General features: G+C 46.6%; 1 long non-coding RNA gene across 2 annotated transcripts in view; it reads right to left on the minus strand.

The window, feature by feature from the left end:
• The window catches only part of LOC130358326 (uncharacterized), a 29,115-nt gene extending 15,805 nt beyond the window's left edge, over window positions 1-13,310 (minus strand). The window contains exons 1-2 of one of the 2 annotated variants that reach the window (XR_008889469.1): window positions 12,702-13,310; window positions 2,274-2,349 (exon numbers count right to left, since the gene is read on the minus strand). This is a non-coding gene — a long non-coding RNA (uncharacterized LOC130358326). Of the gene's footprint in view, window positions 1-2,273; window positions 2,350-12,265; window positions 12,374-12,701 lie in introns of those variants that run through there. The other variant, XR_008889468.1, reaches the window with a different exon arrangement.
• Between the last annotated feature and the right edge of the window lie 4,329 nt (window positions 13,311-17,639).

Genomic DNA, 17,639 nt, shown 5'->3' on the forward strand with positions numbered 1-17,639 from the left:
GCCTGTCCCCGAACAGCCTTGGTCACTGATTGGTATGGACTTTATTACAGACTTACCCCCATCCCGTGGCAACACTGTTGTTTGGGTGGTCGTTGATCGATTTTCCAAGATGGCACATTTTATTCCTCTTCCTGGTCTTCCTTCAGCGCCTCAGTTGGCAAAACAATTTTTTGTACACATTTTTCGTCTTCACGGTTTGCCCACGCAGATCGTCTCGGATAGAGGTGTCCAGTTCGTGTCTAAATTCTGGAGGGCCCTCTGTAAACAGCTCAAGATTAAATTAAACTTCTCTTCTTCTTATCATCCCCAATCCAATGGGCAAGTAGAAAGAATTAACCAGGTCCTGGGTGACTATTTACGGCATTTTGTTTCCTCCCGCCAGGATGACTGGGCAGATCTTCTACCATGGGCCGAATTCTCATACAACTTCAGAGTCTCAGAATCTTCTGCTAAGTCCCCATTTTTCGTGGTGTACGGCCGTCACCCTCTTCCCCCCCCCCCCCCCTCCCTACTCCCTTGCCCTCTGGTTTGCCCGCTGTGGATGAAGTGACTCGTGATCTTTCCACCATATGGAAAGAGACCCAAAATTCTCTTTTACAGGCTTCATCCCGCATGAAAAGGTTTGCCGATAAGAAAAGAAGAACTCCCCCCATTTTTGCTCCCGGAGACAAGGTATGGCTCTCCGCTAAATATGTCCGCTTTCGTGTCCCCAGTTACAAACTGGGACCACGCTATCTTGGTACTTTCAAAGTCTTGTGCCAGATTAACCCTGTCTCTTACAAACTCCTTCTCTTCGTATTCCCAATGCCTTCCATGTCTCTCTCCTTAAACCACTCATCATTAACCGCTTCTCTCCCAAACTTGTTTCTCCCACTCCTGTTTCCGGTTCTTGTCCTCAGGTTCTCAGGCTCCAAGAAGAGGGGGAGACCCAAGGGGGGGGGGGGTACTGTTACGCCGAGCGCTCCGGGTCCCCGCTCCTCCCCGGAGCGCTCGCAACATCCTCGCAATTGCAGCGCCCCGGTCAGACCTGCTGACCGGGTGCGCTGCAATACCTCTCTCAGCCGGGATGCGATTCGCGATGCGGGAGGCGCCCGCTCTCGATGCGCATCCCGGCTCCCGTACCTGACTCGCTCTCCGTCGGTCTTGTCCCGGCGCGCGCGGCCCCGCTCCTTAGGGCGCGCCGGGTCTCTGCAATTTAAAGGGCCACTGCGCCACTGATTGGCGCAGTTGGCTTAATTAGTGTGTTCACCTGTGCACTCCCTATTTATACCTCACTTCCCCTGCACTCCCTCGCCGGATCTTGTTGCCATTGTGCCAGTGAAAGCGTTTCCTTGTGTGTTCCTAGCCTGTGTTCCAGACCTCCTGCCGTTGCCCCTGACTACGATCCTTGCTGCCTGCCCCGACCTTCTGCTACGTCCGACCTTGCTCTTGTCTACTCCCTTGTACCGCGCCTATCTTCAGCAGTCAGAGAGGTTGAGCCGTTGCAGGTGGATACGACCTGGTTGCTACCGCCGCTGCAAGACCATCCCGCTTTGCGGCGGGCTCTGGTGAATACCAGTAGCAACTTAGAACCGGTCCACCAGCACGGTCCACGCCAATCCCTCTCTGGCACAGAGGATCCACCTCCTGCCAGCCGAAGCGTGACAACTATGTTTATTATCCCTGTACTGTGACATCACTGTGTATTATCCCTGTACTGTGACATCAACTTTTAATTATCCCTGTACTGTGACATCAACTTTGTATTATCCCTGTACTGTGACATCACTATGTTTATTATCCCTGTACTGTGACATCACTGTGTGTTATCCTTGAACTGTGACATCACTGTGAGTTTTATCCCTGTACTGTGACATCACTTTGTATTATCCCTGTACTGTGACATCACTGTGTATATTATCCTTGTACTGTGACATCACTGTGTATATTATCCTTGTACTGTGACATCACTGTGTGTATTATCCTTGTACTGTGACATCACTGTGTGTATTATCCTTGTACTGTGACATCACTGTCTATTATCCTTGTACTGTGACATCACTGTGTATTATCCTTGTACTGTGACATCACTGTGTATATTATCCTTGTACTGTGACATCACTGTGTATATTATCCTTGTACTGTGACATCACTGTGTGTATTATCCTTGTACTGTGACATCACTGTGTGTATTATCCTTGTACTGTGACATCACTGTGTATTATCCCTGTACTGTGACATCACTGTGTGTATCGTATCTGTACTGCAACACCACCTGTGTATCATTTCCATACCATTCTGTATCATTTCCATACGTGTTATCATTGTTCCATCACTCTGACATCACTTCCTTAGGGTGGGGCCTTTAATCTGCATAAAAAAAAAAAAACATTTTAAGGGGATAGATCGGCAGCGGAAACACCCCCCTTACACCTCATTATAAAATGTCCAACTAATTAACAGTATTTTATGTTCTCTCCATTTTTAACAACTGAATCAAATGTCCCTTTATTTAATGCAGAATCCTGTCATTTTATTATATAGAGAGGATGGAAATTGACTTTCCATTTTTAAGCTTTTAATTCTTTTTTTTTTTCTTACATTTCAACAGCACTTAAGTTAATGACATTTTGGGTGAATGTTCCGCGGTTGGATCAATGCTGCACTTTTTTTGGAACCATATGTGCAAAATTTCTGTCATTTAAGCTTAAATCTCTTTCACAGGTAAACAAATGCAGAGGATCTTCAGAAAATTGTGCTGGAAGTAAATGACCTTTTAGAATGATAAGATTAAACCATTAATCTCATCTCCTGAAATCTTTTTTAGTTTGATATGATCAGCACATTTATAGAATAGACGGCTGTCGTGTTCTTTATCAGGAGCTTCCAAATTTAGTGCTAAATAGGAATATTAACCGGTATATATGCCGAATAATCCAAAGGCCGAGAGCGAGTAAAATATTCCAACGCTTTGAACCAGAGGAACCACACAAAAAAAAAAACACCCATAAAAGATTCGGGATCTCAATGGGGTAGCCTTATGATGAGACTTTCAAAAATAATAAATACATCTAAAGGGGTACTCCACTGACCCAGCGTTTGGAACATTTTGTTCCGAACTCTGGGTGTGGGCTGCGCGGGTCGTGATGTCAAGGCCACGCCCTTGTGACGTGATGCCATGCCCCCCCAAAGCAAGTCTATAGGTGGGGTACTCAACTGCCCCAGCGTTCGACCCTCATGACGTCCTGCCATACCCCCTCAATGCAAGCCTATGGGAGGGGGCGTGGCAGCCACCACGCCCCCTCCCATAGACTTGCATTGAGGGGCATGGCGTGACATCACGATTGGCGTGGCCTTCACGTCACGCCCCCCACAGCCCGCGCCCAGCGTTCCGAACAAAATTTTCCAAACGTGGGGGCAGTGGAGTACCCCTTTAAACCCCTAAAAGACCCAACCAATTTATTTTTTTTTGTGTGTTTTTATTCCTTCCTCCCCACATAGCCGTAACGCTTTAAATTTTTCCACCTACATTCCTCCTCTACTAGCCATAACGCTTTCAATTTTCCACCTACAGACTCATATAAGGGCCTGCTTTATGCAATACCGATTACTCTTTGTAATGAGCCTTTCATCTTACCATAAGATATACTGAAAAGCAGAAAAGTTTAAATAAAATGGTAAACATTGGTAAAAAGTAAGGTGAAATGGAAAAAAATAAAAGATGTTGTTACCTTGCTAATTGTGTGTGGTGGTGGTGGTGGTGGTGGGGGGGGGGGTTCTTGGGGGCTATTAGAGCACTTCATGCCACTCCCTGTGCATTAAAATTGTGGAAACCTGTGTGAGGCTCATTTTTGGCCCCATAATCTGTAGCTTTTATTGCTACCATTTTGTCATTGATCAGACTTTTGATTTATTACTGACAAAAAACAACAACATTTTTCTTATATTATTTATAATTATTTATTTTTTATATTTTGTTACATCCTTCACCATGTGGGGTCATTAAAGGTGTTACCAAGGATTAGAAAAAGAACTCAGGTTGTGTGTGTTATTTCAACTTGGAAAGAGTCTCCTAGGACTGTATCCATCTTTTCCAGCCCATCGGAGCACCTGAAAGCTGAACTAATTTATGCAGGAAAAGTCATCAACTGCCGAGCCGAGAAGTTCGCGACGAATCGAATTTACTGTAAGTTCGCTCATCTCTAGTTAAGAGTTTATCTTAGGAATGAACATTATGAAGAATTGTTTTGCTGAAATATTAGATGCCTTGCATGTCTCTCTACCCCATCTGTCCCCTTCAGGCAAGCGGGCTGCGCAGCACCACTTGAAAGTCCTACAGGCAGAGCGGAAGTTTGCTAACAAGCAAGTTGAAATCTGCAGAGTACGAATTCAAGACATCAGGTCAGTGACCTTACAACCCAACACAGAGACCATCATCTGGTATCATGCACATACCGGAGTCAAGAATAGGGACTATCAAGTACTGCTGGAATCTATGCAATTGTAAGATCATACTCTTGTTCGAGCTGCGAGAAGTCTTGTCACTGTCACCAACGGGAAAGTCCCGGTGCGGTTAGTAAACCTGTCTGATTGTGCTACTGTCTTACCCAAATACACTCCTGTAGCCCAGCTGTACCTCCTAGAGTCGAAAGACATTGTGACAGAACATCTGGTGGCCTGACAGCATGCAGCTCCAGTGGCCGAAGGATCCAGTGTGAGCCCTCCAGAGCCCTGGTGGGCGCAACTCCAGGTTGGAAACGACACTACCCCAAGGAACCAAGTCAATGGAATCATTAATGTCTCCAAGAGGTACCATGAGGCTTTCAGCAAGCACCCCACAGACTTCGGGCAGACTTCAAAGATCTAGCCCCGTTTCCTCACAGGTGACAGCCCACCTATCAAGGAAAGATACCGCCGGTCATGCCAGGAATGTATCAGACTGTCAAGAAGATGCTGGCTGACATGAAAGAGGCAGAGCCCCTGGGTGGCACCACTTGTTCTAGTCAAGAAAAAGGATGGAACCATCTGCTTCTGTGTCGACTACAGGAAATTGAATAATGTCACACACAAGGGCCCTTATCCATTGCCAAGGATCAAGGAGTCACTCATCACCTTTGGGTCGGCTGATTACTTCTCAACCCTAGACTTCACCAGTGGATATTTGCAAGTGACCATGGATGTGGAGGATCGGGAGAAGACTGCCTTCATGACACCTATGGGACTGTTCGAGTTTAAAAGTATGCTGTTTGGGCTGTGCAATGCCCCTGCTATGTTCCAGCGTTTGATGGAATGGTGCCTGGGCCATCTAAATTTTCAGTCATCTGTCAGACGTCTTCCAAGTTTTGATTAAGTATGGGCTGAAGATCAAGCCGTCAAAATGTCACTTGCTCAAACCTCAGGTACACTACCTGAGTCATGTTGTCAGCGCCGAGGGAGTCCAGCCCAATCCTGAAAAGGTGAAAGTTGTCAAGAACTGGCTTACCCCGCACACGGTGAAAGATGTGAGGAGCTTACTGGGATTTGCCGGCTACTATCGCTGTTTCATTCCCCACTTCACCCACATTGCAGAATCCCTCACAGCACTCTTACGGGGTACGGCGAAGGAGAACTACAATGGAAGACTACCTATTGAATGGGCCGAAGAGCAAGAGACAGCATTCCAAGCTCTTAAACGTCTGCTGACAGAACCCCACATCTTGGCGTATCCGGACTACAGTCAGCCATTCTGGCTGTATACTGATGCCAGTGTTGAAGGTCTGGGAGCTGTCCTGCCCCAAGTCCAAGAGGGGCAATAGAGAGTGATTGCTTGTGCCAGTCATAACCTGAGAGGCAGAGAAGAACAATGCAAATTACAGCTCATTCAAGTTGGAACTTCTCGCCCTGGTATGGGTCGTGACCGAAAAGTTCAAAGGCTATATGACTGCCATGCCATTTACTGTCAACACGGATAATAACCCGATGGCCCACCTAAATACTGCCAAGTTGGGTGCCATTGAACAGAGTTGAGCTTCAAGATTAGCCAATTACTGTTTCACCATTAAGTACAGAAGCGAGAAGTTGAATATCAATGCTGACGTACTGTCTAGGATGACCCCCGTTGAAGAACCTCCTGTGGAAGACGTTTGGGAAGACATGGAGATGACCCCATTTTACCAACGGTTCATAAACCAGAATGCTGTGACCGCCCTCATGGACAGTGAACCAAGGTCCGAAAAGGTAAAAGAAGACCAATACACCTGGAAGACTCTTCAAGACAAAAGTCAAGTCATGGGGGATCTGTTGGACTATCTTCTGGCGAAAAAGGTACCAACACATCTACGCCGAGCCCAGTGTGACTACGAGCTGAAATGTCTGTGGCGACAGAGGAATCGACTGTTTATGCACAAGGGACTGTTGTACCAAAATTCTTTGGATCCCGTCCCTGATGATCGACTTTATCAGATTCTGGTTCTCCAAAGAGACGCGGCGATGGTCCTCAACGCATGCCATTATCAGTTGGGACACTTTGGAGTCCACAAGACCGAAGCTACTGTCAGGCAAAGATTCTATTGGATCAGAATTTGGAGTGACATTGAGAAATGGTGCAGTGAATGTGCAGTTTGTAACATCACTAAGAATGTGCGCAAGGACGACAGAGCACCCCTCCATTCCATCCAGAGTGAAAAGCCTAACCAGTTGGTCGCGCTAGACCATGTCAAGTTGTCTGCTACCCGGTCCGGGCACACTTATGCTCTCACCATGGTGGATTACTACTCTAAGTGGGTTGTCATTGTACCCATTAAAGACCTCACAGCCAAGACAACAGCCCAGATGTTCTACTCCAATTGGGACCATTGAATTGAACGGCCTTTGAGGCTCAACTCTTGCAAGAGCTGTGTCAATTCCATGCCTGTAAGAGACTCTGGACTACTGCTTATACCCCCAGGGGAACAGGCTCTGTGAGCGCATCAATCAAGTCTTTATCCACATGTTGCAGGCGGCCTCTGTGTCAAGATAAGAGTGGCCCCATCTGCTGCCCGAACTGTTGGAGATTTATAATAATACAGTCCATTGTTCTACAGGATACACCCCTTTCTATTTGATGATGGGGCAACATGGGCAGCTGCCTAAAGACCGAACATTTGGGCTCAAAGCCCAAACAACAACTCCCTGCAAGCCTCCCTGGAGTGGGTCTCTGACCACCTGAGGAGAATCCAGGAAGCCAAAGAAATTGTCAGCAAGAAGATGGGTGAGGCTCAACAGAGACAACAGGAGGATTATAATCGCCATGTCTCTGCCAACCCACATCAGATGGGCGACAAAGTCTGGCTGCGGAAGTTTCCAAGGACCCACAAGTTACACTCTATCTGGGAGACAGAACCGTACACAGTGACGGCCATACCCTATTGGTACTCTGATGTATACAAGGTACAGAAGCCTGGGTATGAGCCACAAGTTGTTCACAGAAATCAGATCAAGTTGTGTCTGAAAGAAGATCTAACAATACTCCCAGTGCCACCTCCTCCAGCTGTCAGACCTGTGAGAGAGTACGTTCCAGGCGAAGGGATCCACCAATCTATATGGATTTTCCCATGCTCTCTCCAAATCAGCCTGCGGTCTTCTGTGTCGCACCAACCCCAGGGCTGGTTCAACCCACGCTAGTCTCTACACCCATACCAGCCTTTTCACCATTGGCTCCGGCCTATACGCCAGTCTCCAGAGTACCAACTCTGTCCCCAGTCTCCCCAGCGCAGATGCCAGAAACTCTGGGTCCCTCCAGCCCTGGACCAATACCCGCTCTTGAGTTCGTCAAGAAAGAGTTAGCTGCAGCTTCAGGGGTTCCAAGAGCTCCAGAAGACGCAAGAGTTCCAGATTCCCCCGAAGTGGTGTTGTGTATGTCCCAAAATTCGACACAAGGACAAATTCTCACAAGGTGCAAAGATTAGCTCACAATATATTGTGTAAAGTTATGTACTACACATAGTTAGTCTATATAAAATCAATATAGTCTACACTAAATCTAAGTTGGGACTGTACCATTACTTGAGGTCTCAGTCCACATATATCAAGTATGTATAAATATTTGAGATTTTCTTCTGTCCAGTGTACAGGGTTCTCTACTGGCCAGAGGGTTCCCCTGCAAGATAAGATAAACAAATAGAAGGGCAGAGTACAAGTTGTAAAGGTAACACTGTTGTATTGCATGACAATGTATATCGAGTTCTGGGGAGAAGTGATGTAATCCCGAAGTGCCCCAGCAGCCAAGGCATTGGGCAGATAGCCTCGGGCAATCCAATGGACAACGTGGTTTCACTGTGGTGGTCCCAATCAGCTCCGCTGAGCTGCCGGGATAGATTTTTTCTATTTTAGACACCTCAATCAACTTTGATATTGGCGTCTAAGAGGTTAATGCCGGGCATCACCAGGATTGGTGATGACCAGTATTATCCATGGGTCCCAGCAGCTGACCACCCTGCTATGATGCGTCATAGAAAGGGACCAGGACGAGGGCGTACAGGTATGCCCTTCATCCTTAAGGTGTTAAAGAAATGTTTACATATTATGATCTGTTATTGTATCAGTGAGTTATGAAATAATTCATGTTATGTAATAAGGAATATAATAATAATTAAAACAATTAATACAATAGAAAAATCAAATATTAAGAAAATAATAATAATAAAAAATACACAATATTTTATTCAGCCGTAAAACAAAAAACATTAGAGTTAAGTTTTTTTCTTTTTTGTTTAATGCTCTTTTTCTTCATTTCTTCTTAAGTAGAATAAAAAAAAAACCTCATCTCCAACTATACAATGAAGATCTGCTCACAGTTTGGAGTCTGCACAGCAGTGAAAGTGTTTTTGGATTTCAAGGAAATTCTTCCTGGCACAAGGCACGATTCGTAACGCAACAGAAACTGTTTGCAGGCGAATGAGCGTAATAAAATATCTTTGTGTTCCATCCTGTTTTTAATATGGTGTCGGCGATAGCAATGCATGAACATAAGGACGACATTTGTTTCTATGTAAGGAGACGAGAATCCTTAACCTGAACAAACTGGAGCATGTTGGTGTCTTACTCAAATATTTTTGGCTCATTCTAAGCTGGCATCACCGTAATACTGTATTACTGAGCCGCGCCAACATTTATTTAACGATAACATGTTCTAGGAAAACATAGTATCAGAAGCTTTCTCAGCATATATTCTTCAAAGAAAACGTGTTGCCAAAGAAATACAAAAAGTTAAAAATACATTTTCCTTATTCTGGTGTGTATGTAGGGAAGAACTGTTTTAACATTTGTATCTCTATCTGCTGCCTATTAACCCTATTTAGGGTAAGAATGCCCTATAATTAAATATTCCCCCCCGCACCCCCTCATATTAAAATGGTGCCTGTCACATCAATAAAATTTGATGTTATAGCTAACGTAATGTTTGTAACTTTTCTAATTGATATCCATTAAAAATTGTGTTATTTTATGTGTGTAACCCAGCTTGGAAGTTTTGGCCACTAGGTGTCCTACTTTGTGTCCGCCTGCACTGCCGGATTGTCTCCTGAAGCAGCCTGGCAGAGACAGTCAGAAGTCCTAAAGCTGAGAAGACACTGCGACTCTGCACAGCGATCCCTCTCTCTGTCTGTCAATCAAGCCGGTGAGAGCGTGCGCTGTGCCCTCTCTTCTGCACTGGATTCTATCAGACTGCCATGATTAGATCCCTGTTACATGCATGCTTGCAGCATAGAATAGGGAGGGTGGATATTCTCCCTGTAAAAGCTACAGATGACATTGAATCTGCCAGGGTACGCCCCCTCCAGCAGTCCGCAGCTCACAGTGGGTGAGCTGAAGAAATAGGGCACAAAGTAAGTCTAAAAGGAAAAAAAAGGCAGCGGTAAAGGGTAAAGTATAGAAGCAGAAAAAAAAGCGGTTCACTTGGTGACAGGTACTCTTTAAAAACATCCCCCTGTGTCTTCCTCATATATAGAAATTATGCCCCCTGTATATTAATATGCCCAAATAGAAAAAATAAAAGCAATAATACTTCCCTGGTCCAGGTTCTCATGATGTACGCTGCTCTCCTTCTCAGCTCTGCAGCCTATGAGCCACAGTGCTGGGATTCCCCGGCCAGCGCAATGTTGTCACAGAGGAAGATCAAGTTGCAGAGGCTGATAGCCTGCAGAGCTGAAGTGCCTGCAGCCTGTGACAGTAAATGGCGGAACAGGAAACTGACAGCCCTGCCCTCACTGTATCGCATCTGCATCCAGGGGAGCCTGGGGTGACACCACCATGGGATGATTTTTTCCCACTTGGTGGTGTCACCCTGCTTGGGGGTGACATCCGGTGCAGTCTGCGCACCCCCTCTCCCTAGCAACGCCACTGAGAGCTAGAGAGAAGGTGTTTAACTACTATATATCGTGATCCTATAGACATAGCAGCAGCAGTATACAGGTAGAGCTGGGGAGGAGGTATATAACTACTATATATCCTGATCCCATAGAGATAGCAGCACCAGTATACAGATAGAGCTGGAGGGGAGGTGTGTAACTACTTTATATGCTGATCCCATAAAGATTGCAGCAGTATACCGATAGAGATGGTGGGGAGGTGTATAACTACTAACTTTATATCCTGAGCCCATAGAGATAGCAGCAGCAGTATACAGATAGAGCTGGAGGAGAGGTGTATAACTACTTTATATGCTGATCCCATAAAAATTGCAGCAGCATACAGATAGAGATGGTGGGGAGGTGTATGACTCCTATATAGCCTGAGCCCATAGAGATAGCAGCAGCAGAATACAGATAGAGCTGGAGGGGAGATTTGTAACTGCTATATATCATGATCCTGTAAAGATAGCAAATGGAACTGGGAGGGGAGAAATCTGGTAGGTTATAATGTCATCTTGTAGTTTACAGGAAGTCAGACCCAGAACTGACATCCTGTTCTGACATACAAAGCACTGGAAGATTAAGAGAGTCAAACTGGAGATCACATGACCCAATTACAGTCATGAAACACACAGATGACAAAGCAAAGGGCTTCTTTAACAGGGTATACGGTACTGTTGGAGGACAATGTGAAAGTAGTTAGACACACAAGGTTCCAGTAACAGTGGTCAGAAGGTGACAGTAAACGTGGTATGGGAGGTCCAAAAAAAAAAGGAATTAAGGTACATACTCCTTTATCTGTCACTAGACCAGTGTACAATCCATCCCGCACCCTTGCTGGTCCCACATAGAAGTTGAAAGAAAGAAGAGATGCTGCAGGAACGCAAGAGGTTAAGTACATCAAAATAATTTATCGAAAAAGTAGCCAAAGTACTGTCATTTGGCCCGGAAAGAACACAACTAAAAAAGTACCGGGGAAAATTCTAATGTTATCAGAGTAATATAGAAGGAAAAAGCCAGAAACTTCCAGAAGACCTCATTGATGTTCTCTGAGCGCCCTTCGCCAATTTACGCCTCATAATGTTAAATGCTCAGTGAGGCTGAAACTCCACAATCACATTGACAAACAAACGGTCATTGGGACCTGCCAACTATGATAAATACCCCACACTGAGCCGAGAGGAGACGCTGAAGGGTACCCGCTCTGGAAGACAGTGCGCAAATTCTTTTGATTCATAGGACGGTCAAAAGGGGATTTTTCTATTTTTGCAATCCAGCTGTTCAATGTGTTCAGAGCTGTTATCAGATCTGCCAGAGACGCATCACAACCAACAGCAGCAGATGTTTACTAAGAAAGAATGATAAAAAGAGAACGCGGCCGAGGAAACAAATGGATCTATAAAGGAAACGGCCAGACAACATCTGGGAGGGGATAATGTCTTCATTACTTACGTTATATCCCAGCGCCAACCATCGAAGAGAAGGTAGAAAGATAGACAGATGATAGATAGATAGATATGAGATAGATAGATATGAGATAGATAGATATGAGATAGATAGATAGATAGATAGATAGATAGACAGATAGATATGAGATAGATAGATATGAGATAGATAGATAGATAGATAGATAGATAGATAGATAGATATGAGATAGAGATATATGAGATAGAGAGATATGAGATAGATAGAGAGATATGAGATAGATAGATAGATATGAGATAGATATGAGATAGATATGAGATAGATATGAGATAGATAGAGAGATATGAGATAGATAGACAGATAGATATGAGATAGATAGATATGAGATAGATAGATAGATATGAGATTGATAGACAGATAGATATTAGATAGATAGATAGATAGATAGATAGATAGATAGAGCAGACTAATATGCACATTTTTGAGATCTTTACTTTGTCAGGCTCAGTATACAGTTGCTTGGTCTATGGTTATTTCTTGTCTGACTACTCCGCTGTCATTTGACTTCATTTCTGATTCTAGGAGATTGTGGGGGAGATTTATCAAAACCTGTGCAGAGGAAGAGTGGTGCAGTTGCCCATAGCAACCAATCAGATTGCATCTTTCATTTTCCACAGGCCTCTTTAGAGGCCTGTGGAAAATGAAAGAAGCAATCTGATTGGTTGCTATGGGCAACTGCACCACTCTTCCTCTGCACAGGTTTTGATAAATCTCCCCCTATGTCTTTTTCTATCTCCGGACATGTTAATATCTGATGGCTCATTCTATTCCTGTATCTTTTTCAGTATTTCTCCACCTCTCTCCCCTGCCCATCTACTGAGGACTATCATGGTCACTGAACCTGGTGATGCCCTGCAGATAAGTTCCTACCTTCTGGAGGGCATCGAGGATGAACATCAATCCACTTCCTGCCATCCCGGCCAATTCTGTTACTTCACCTTCTGTCACACTACAAGTTCCAGCTGTTATCCTGCGAGCCCAGTGCACATTGCTGTTTACTATCTGTCACACTGGTTACACTGTTATGACTATGACTAGTAGGGGACCGGCCTCAACATACACTGTGAAAGGGAGTGTGACACCAAAGAGTGTGATGGTGGTTATTAGGAGGCCTGGACAAAGTCATTCACTGTGGTGTTTTGGTGCAACATGGTGCACGTATCCTGCACAATTCAGCTGACCATAATTTACTATGAGGGATGAGCCTTGTAATAATTCCAGCTAATTGTAAAGTGTTACATTACTTTGCTGTTTGTCTCACAAAACTGTGCACATGGCATATATGCTACACTTTCCAAAGAGAGAGCAATGGTTAAAGAACAAGCAAAATTTGGAACATTATTTGCCCATTTTATGGAAAGTGAGTCTGGGAAGGAGGCTTTGGAAACTGGAGATGGTGTTGAAGCCTTAGGCTTAGGTTTGGGACCCTTTGCAGCACCAATGGCTCCAACCAGTGAGAACTTGTCACAAATGCCTGTAATTTAGCTTTAGGCCAAGTTGCCTGTATTTTTTTGGTTTAATCAAACATACAGTAATTCTACCTGGATTTAACATAAATAAGTATTAAATGGTTTATCGGGAATGAGCAATACGCATTTTAGGCCAAGTTTCCAGTATTTTCTGGGTTTAACATAAACCTGTGTTTCACATAAATATGCGTTAAAAGCATTGAGAGTGTTTTCTTTGGTTTAGTTAAACAGATAGCATTTCTACCTGTGTTTAACATAAATCCACATTTCTAGCACTGAGAGTGAAAATTTACCAGCAGTTTCTCCGTCACTTGACTACTTGGTCCGTGACAAATCACCCCAAAACATGACAGTAACTTTCAAATTTTTTTTTTATATAAAAGTCTCTTAAATGGGCAGTCATTAAAAAAAACTTATTTTTGTTATTGCACTCCTTATGGCGAATAAAAAATCTTTCTAATGTACTTTGTTTTTTAAAAAGAAAACTGAAGTTTTCTGTTTTATTTGTGTTTAAAAAAAAAAAAATAAGCTGCCACTAGGTATCTCCTAACTTGTCCAGAGCACATTTCCCCCCCCCCCCCCCCCCCCCCCCCAATCTCTTGCACAGACTTTGGACTCCTGCTGGCCTGGCAGAAGTACACAATCAGGAAATGCAGTCTGGAGTGCACAGGAGGGGGGGGGGGGGGTACAGCCTTAGCCAATCATAGCTCATCTCACACTGAACTGCGCTGGGCTGTGTGTACCAGAGTGATGTCCTGCCTGCTGGGGAATGCCCCTTCCCAGTCTGTGAATCTGACTGAGACTGAGCAGAAAATACAGAGCAATTTCAAGGTAGAAAACTAAAAAATAATAAAATTAAAGGCAATGGGTGATTTATCATGATGGGGGCAGTGAACTGCAGAATATAAAATTTCATAAGATCATGACAGGTACTCTTTAAAGGAAAGGTTGGCAGAGGAAGGGGTAGAGGAAAGAGCACCTTTGCTATTGCAAAATGATTCCTTATTAACTATTTTGGGACAACATTCCTGTTGCAACTCATAAACAGGGCCGGACTGGCCTACCAGGATACCGGGAAACTTCTGCGATGACAAGTTGTCACGATGCCGGCTGGCAGGAGGTGGATCCTCTGTGCCAGAGAGGGATTGGCGAGGACCGCGCTAGTGGACCGGTTCTAAGCCACTACAGGTTTTCACCAGAGCCCGCCGCAAAGCGGGATGGTCTTGCTGCGGCGGTAGTGACCAGGTCGTATCCACTAGCAACGGCTCACCTCTCTGACTGCTGAAGATAGGCGAGGTACAAGGGAGTAGGCAGAAGCAAGGTCGGACGTAGCAGAAGGTCGAGGGCAGGCGGCAAGGATCGTAGTCAGGGGCAACGGCAGGAGGTCAGGAACTCGGGCTAGGAACAGACAAGGGAACGCTTTCACTAGGCACTAATGCAACAAGATCCGGCAAGGGAGTGCAGGGGAAGTGAGGTAATATAGGGAAGTGCACAGGTGATCACACTAATTGATAATTGGGAAGATTGGGCCAGGCACCAACATTGGTGCACTGGCCCTTTAAATCGCAGAGACTCGGCGCGCGCGCGCCCTAGGGAGCGGAGCCGCGCGCGCCGGGACAGGACCGACGGAGAGCGAGTCAGGTACGGGGACCGGGGTGCGCATCGCGAGCGGGCGCCACCCGCATCGCGAATCGCATCCCGGCTGGAGGCGGTACCGCAGCGCACCCGGTCAGTGGATCTGACCGGGGCGCTGCAGCAACGAGAATGAGGCGAGCGCTCCGGGGAAGAACGGGGACCCGGAGCGCTCGGCGTAACAGTACCCCCCCCCTTGGGTCTCCCCCTCTTCTTGGGGCCAAAGAACCTGAGGAAAAAAAACTTAATTTTTCCGAGATGAGGTCCGATGCACATTAGGAGGGGTTCTGTGCGGAAACGCACGAGACAGTCCAATCTTTTATTGTTAAAACAATAGATGTAGAGGGGTCTGGCGAGACTAGTCACAGGGACGTAGAACCTGTTGATAAGAGAGGCCAAAAAAAATTTTCCTGCAGATCCGGAATCCAAGAAGACCATGGTAGAGAAGGAGAAGATAGAGGCAGATATCCGCACAGGCACAGTAAGGCGTGGAGAAGCAGAGTTGACATCAAGAACTGTGTCACCTTTGTGCGGAGTCAGCATACGTCTTTCCAGGCGGGGAGGACGGGTAGGACAATCCTTCAGGAAGTGTTCGGTACCGGCATAGTACAGGCAAAGATTCTCCATGCGGCGTCGTGTCCTCTCTTGAGGTGTCAAGCGAGACCGGTCAACTTGCATAGCCTCCGCGGCGGGAAGCACAGGAACGGATTGCAGAGGACCAGAGGAGAGAGGAGTCGGGGAGAAAAAACGCTTCGTGCGAACAAAGTCCATATCCAGGCGGAGCTCCAGACGCCATCCGGAAGAACGCATGTCAATGCGAGTGGCAAGATGAATGAGTTCATGTAGGTCAGCAGGAGTCTCTCGTGCGGCCAGAACATCTTTAATGTTGCTGGATAGGCCTTTTTTAAAGGTCGCGCAGAGAACCTCACTATTCCAGGACAACTCGTAAGCAAGAGCACGGAACTGAATGGCGTACTCGCCAACGGAAGAAACACCCTGGGCCAGGTTCAGCAGGGCAATCTCGGCAGAAGAAGCTCGGGCAGGCTCCTCGAAGACACCACGGACCTCAGCGAAGAAGGACTGGACTGTGGCTGTGGCAGAATCATTGCGGTCCCCATCAAATTTGTCCGGCAGGGACAAGCAGGGGTTAAGAACGGCCGGTTGCTGCGGAGGAGTTGCAGGAGCCGGCGGAGGAGATAGTTGTTGCAGCTGTAGCTGTGACTGAAGTTGCTGTATCTGCGGCAGCAGCTGCTGTATCTGTGACTGATGACGCTGTGTCTCGGAGATCAAGTATGCCAGCTGTTGATCTCGTTGGGCGATCTTTACGCCAAATTTGTCCGGCAGGGACAAGCAGGGGTTAGGAACGGCCGGTTGCTGCGGAGGAGTTGCAGGAGCCGGCGGAGGAGATGGTAGTTGCAGCTGTAGCTGTGATTGAAGTTGCTGTATCTGCGGCTGCAGCTGCTGTATCTGTGACTGAAGACGCAGTGCCTCGGAGGTCAAGTATGCCAGCTGTTGATCTCGTTGGGCGATCTTTAGGGCTAGCTGGGCGACCAGTGTAGGATCTTCAGCGGGATCCATGGCCGGATCTACTGTCACGATGCCGGCTGGCAGGAGGTGGATCCTCTGTGCCAGAGAGGGATTGGCGAGGACCGCGCTAGTGGACCGGTTCTAAGCCACTACAGGTTTTCACCAGAGCCCGCCGCAAAGCGGGATGGTCTTGCTGCGGCGGTAGTGACCAGGTCGTATCCACTAGCAACGGCTCACCTCTCTGACTGCTGAAGATAGGCGAGGTACAAGGGAGTAGGCAGAAGCAAGGTCGGACGTAGCAGAAGGTCGAGGGCAGGCGGCAAGGATCGTAGTCAGGGGCAACGGCAGGAGGTCAGGAACTCGGGCTAGGAACAGACAAGGGAACGCTTTCACTAGGCACTAATGCAACAAGATCCGGCAAGGGAGTGCAGGGGAAGTGAGGTAATATAGGGAAGTGCACAGGTGATCACACTAATTGATAATTGGGAAGATTGGGCCAGGCACCAACATTGGTGCACTGGCCCTTTAAATCGCAGAGACTCGGCGCGCGCGCGCCCTAGGGAGCGGAGCCGCGCGCGCCGGGACAGGACCGACGGAGAGCGAGTCAGGTACGGGGACCGGGGTGCGCATCGCGAGCGGGCGCCACCCGCATCGCGAATCGCATCCCGGCTGGAGGCGGTACCGCAGCGCACCCGGTCAGTGGATCTGACCGGGGCGCTGCAGCAACGAGAATGAGGCGAGCGCTCCGGGGAAGAACGGGGACCCGGAGCGCTCGGCGTAACACAAGTCTTGGCCTGGAGAATTCTTCATGATGCCCAGGACAGATGGAGAAGACAAAAAAAAGTAAACGACTCTGAACAAAGAAGACGTCACCTGTGATTCACTGGATGTAACTGTAACCACTTGGTATGCCGAGCTTGTGGAGTGTTGGTGCCTCCCTGTATATGGTCACAGTATGGGAATATCGGTCTTTGCATAGTGGAGTCTTAGTAGTGTGGGGATATTAGTCATTCTGTGGTAGTAGTGGTCATGGTGTGGCGGTTTTATTTGTCCCTTGTATACTGGTATTATTGATAATATCGTTCCCACAGGATTTGATCAGTAACAGTATTATGGTAAAATGTATGGTGATAATGTTCTTCCTTGTATACTAGTGATATTGGTCTCGGTATACTGTATT

The sequence above is a fragment of the Hyla sarda genome, chromosome 2, assembly GCF_029499605.1.
Source record: "Hyla sarda isolate aHylSar1 chromosome 2, aHylSar1.hap1, whole genome shotgun sequence".
NCBI classification, from domain to species: Eukaryota; Metazoa; Chordata; class Amphibia; order Anura; family Hylidae; genus Hyla; species Hyla sarda.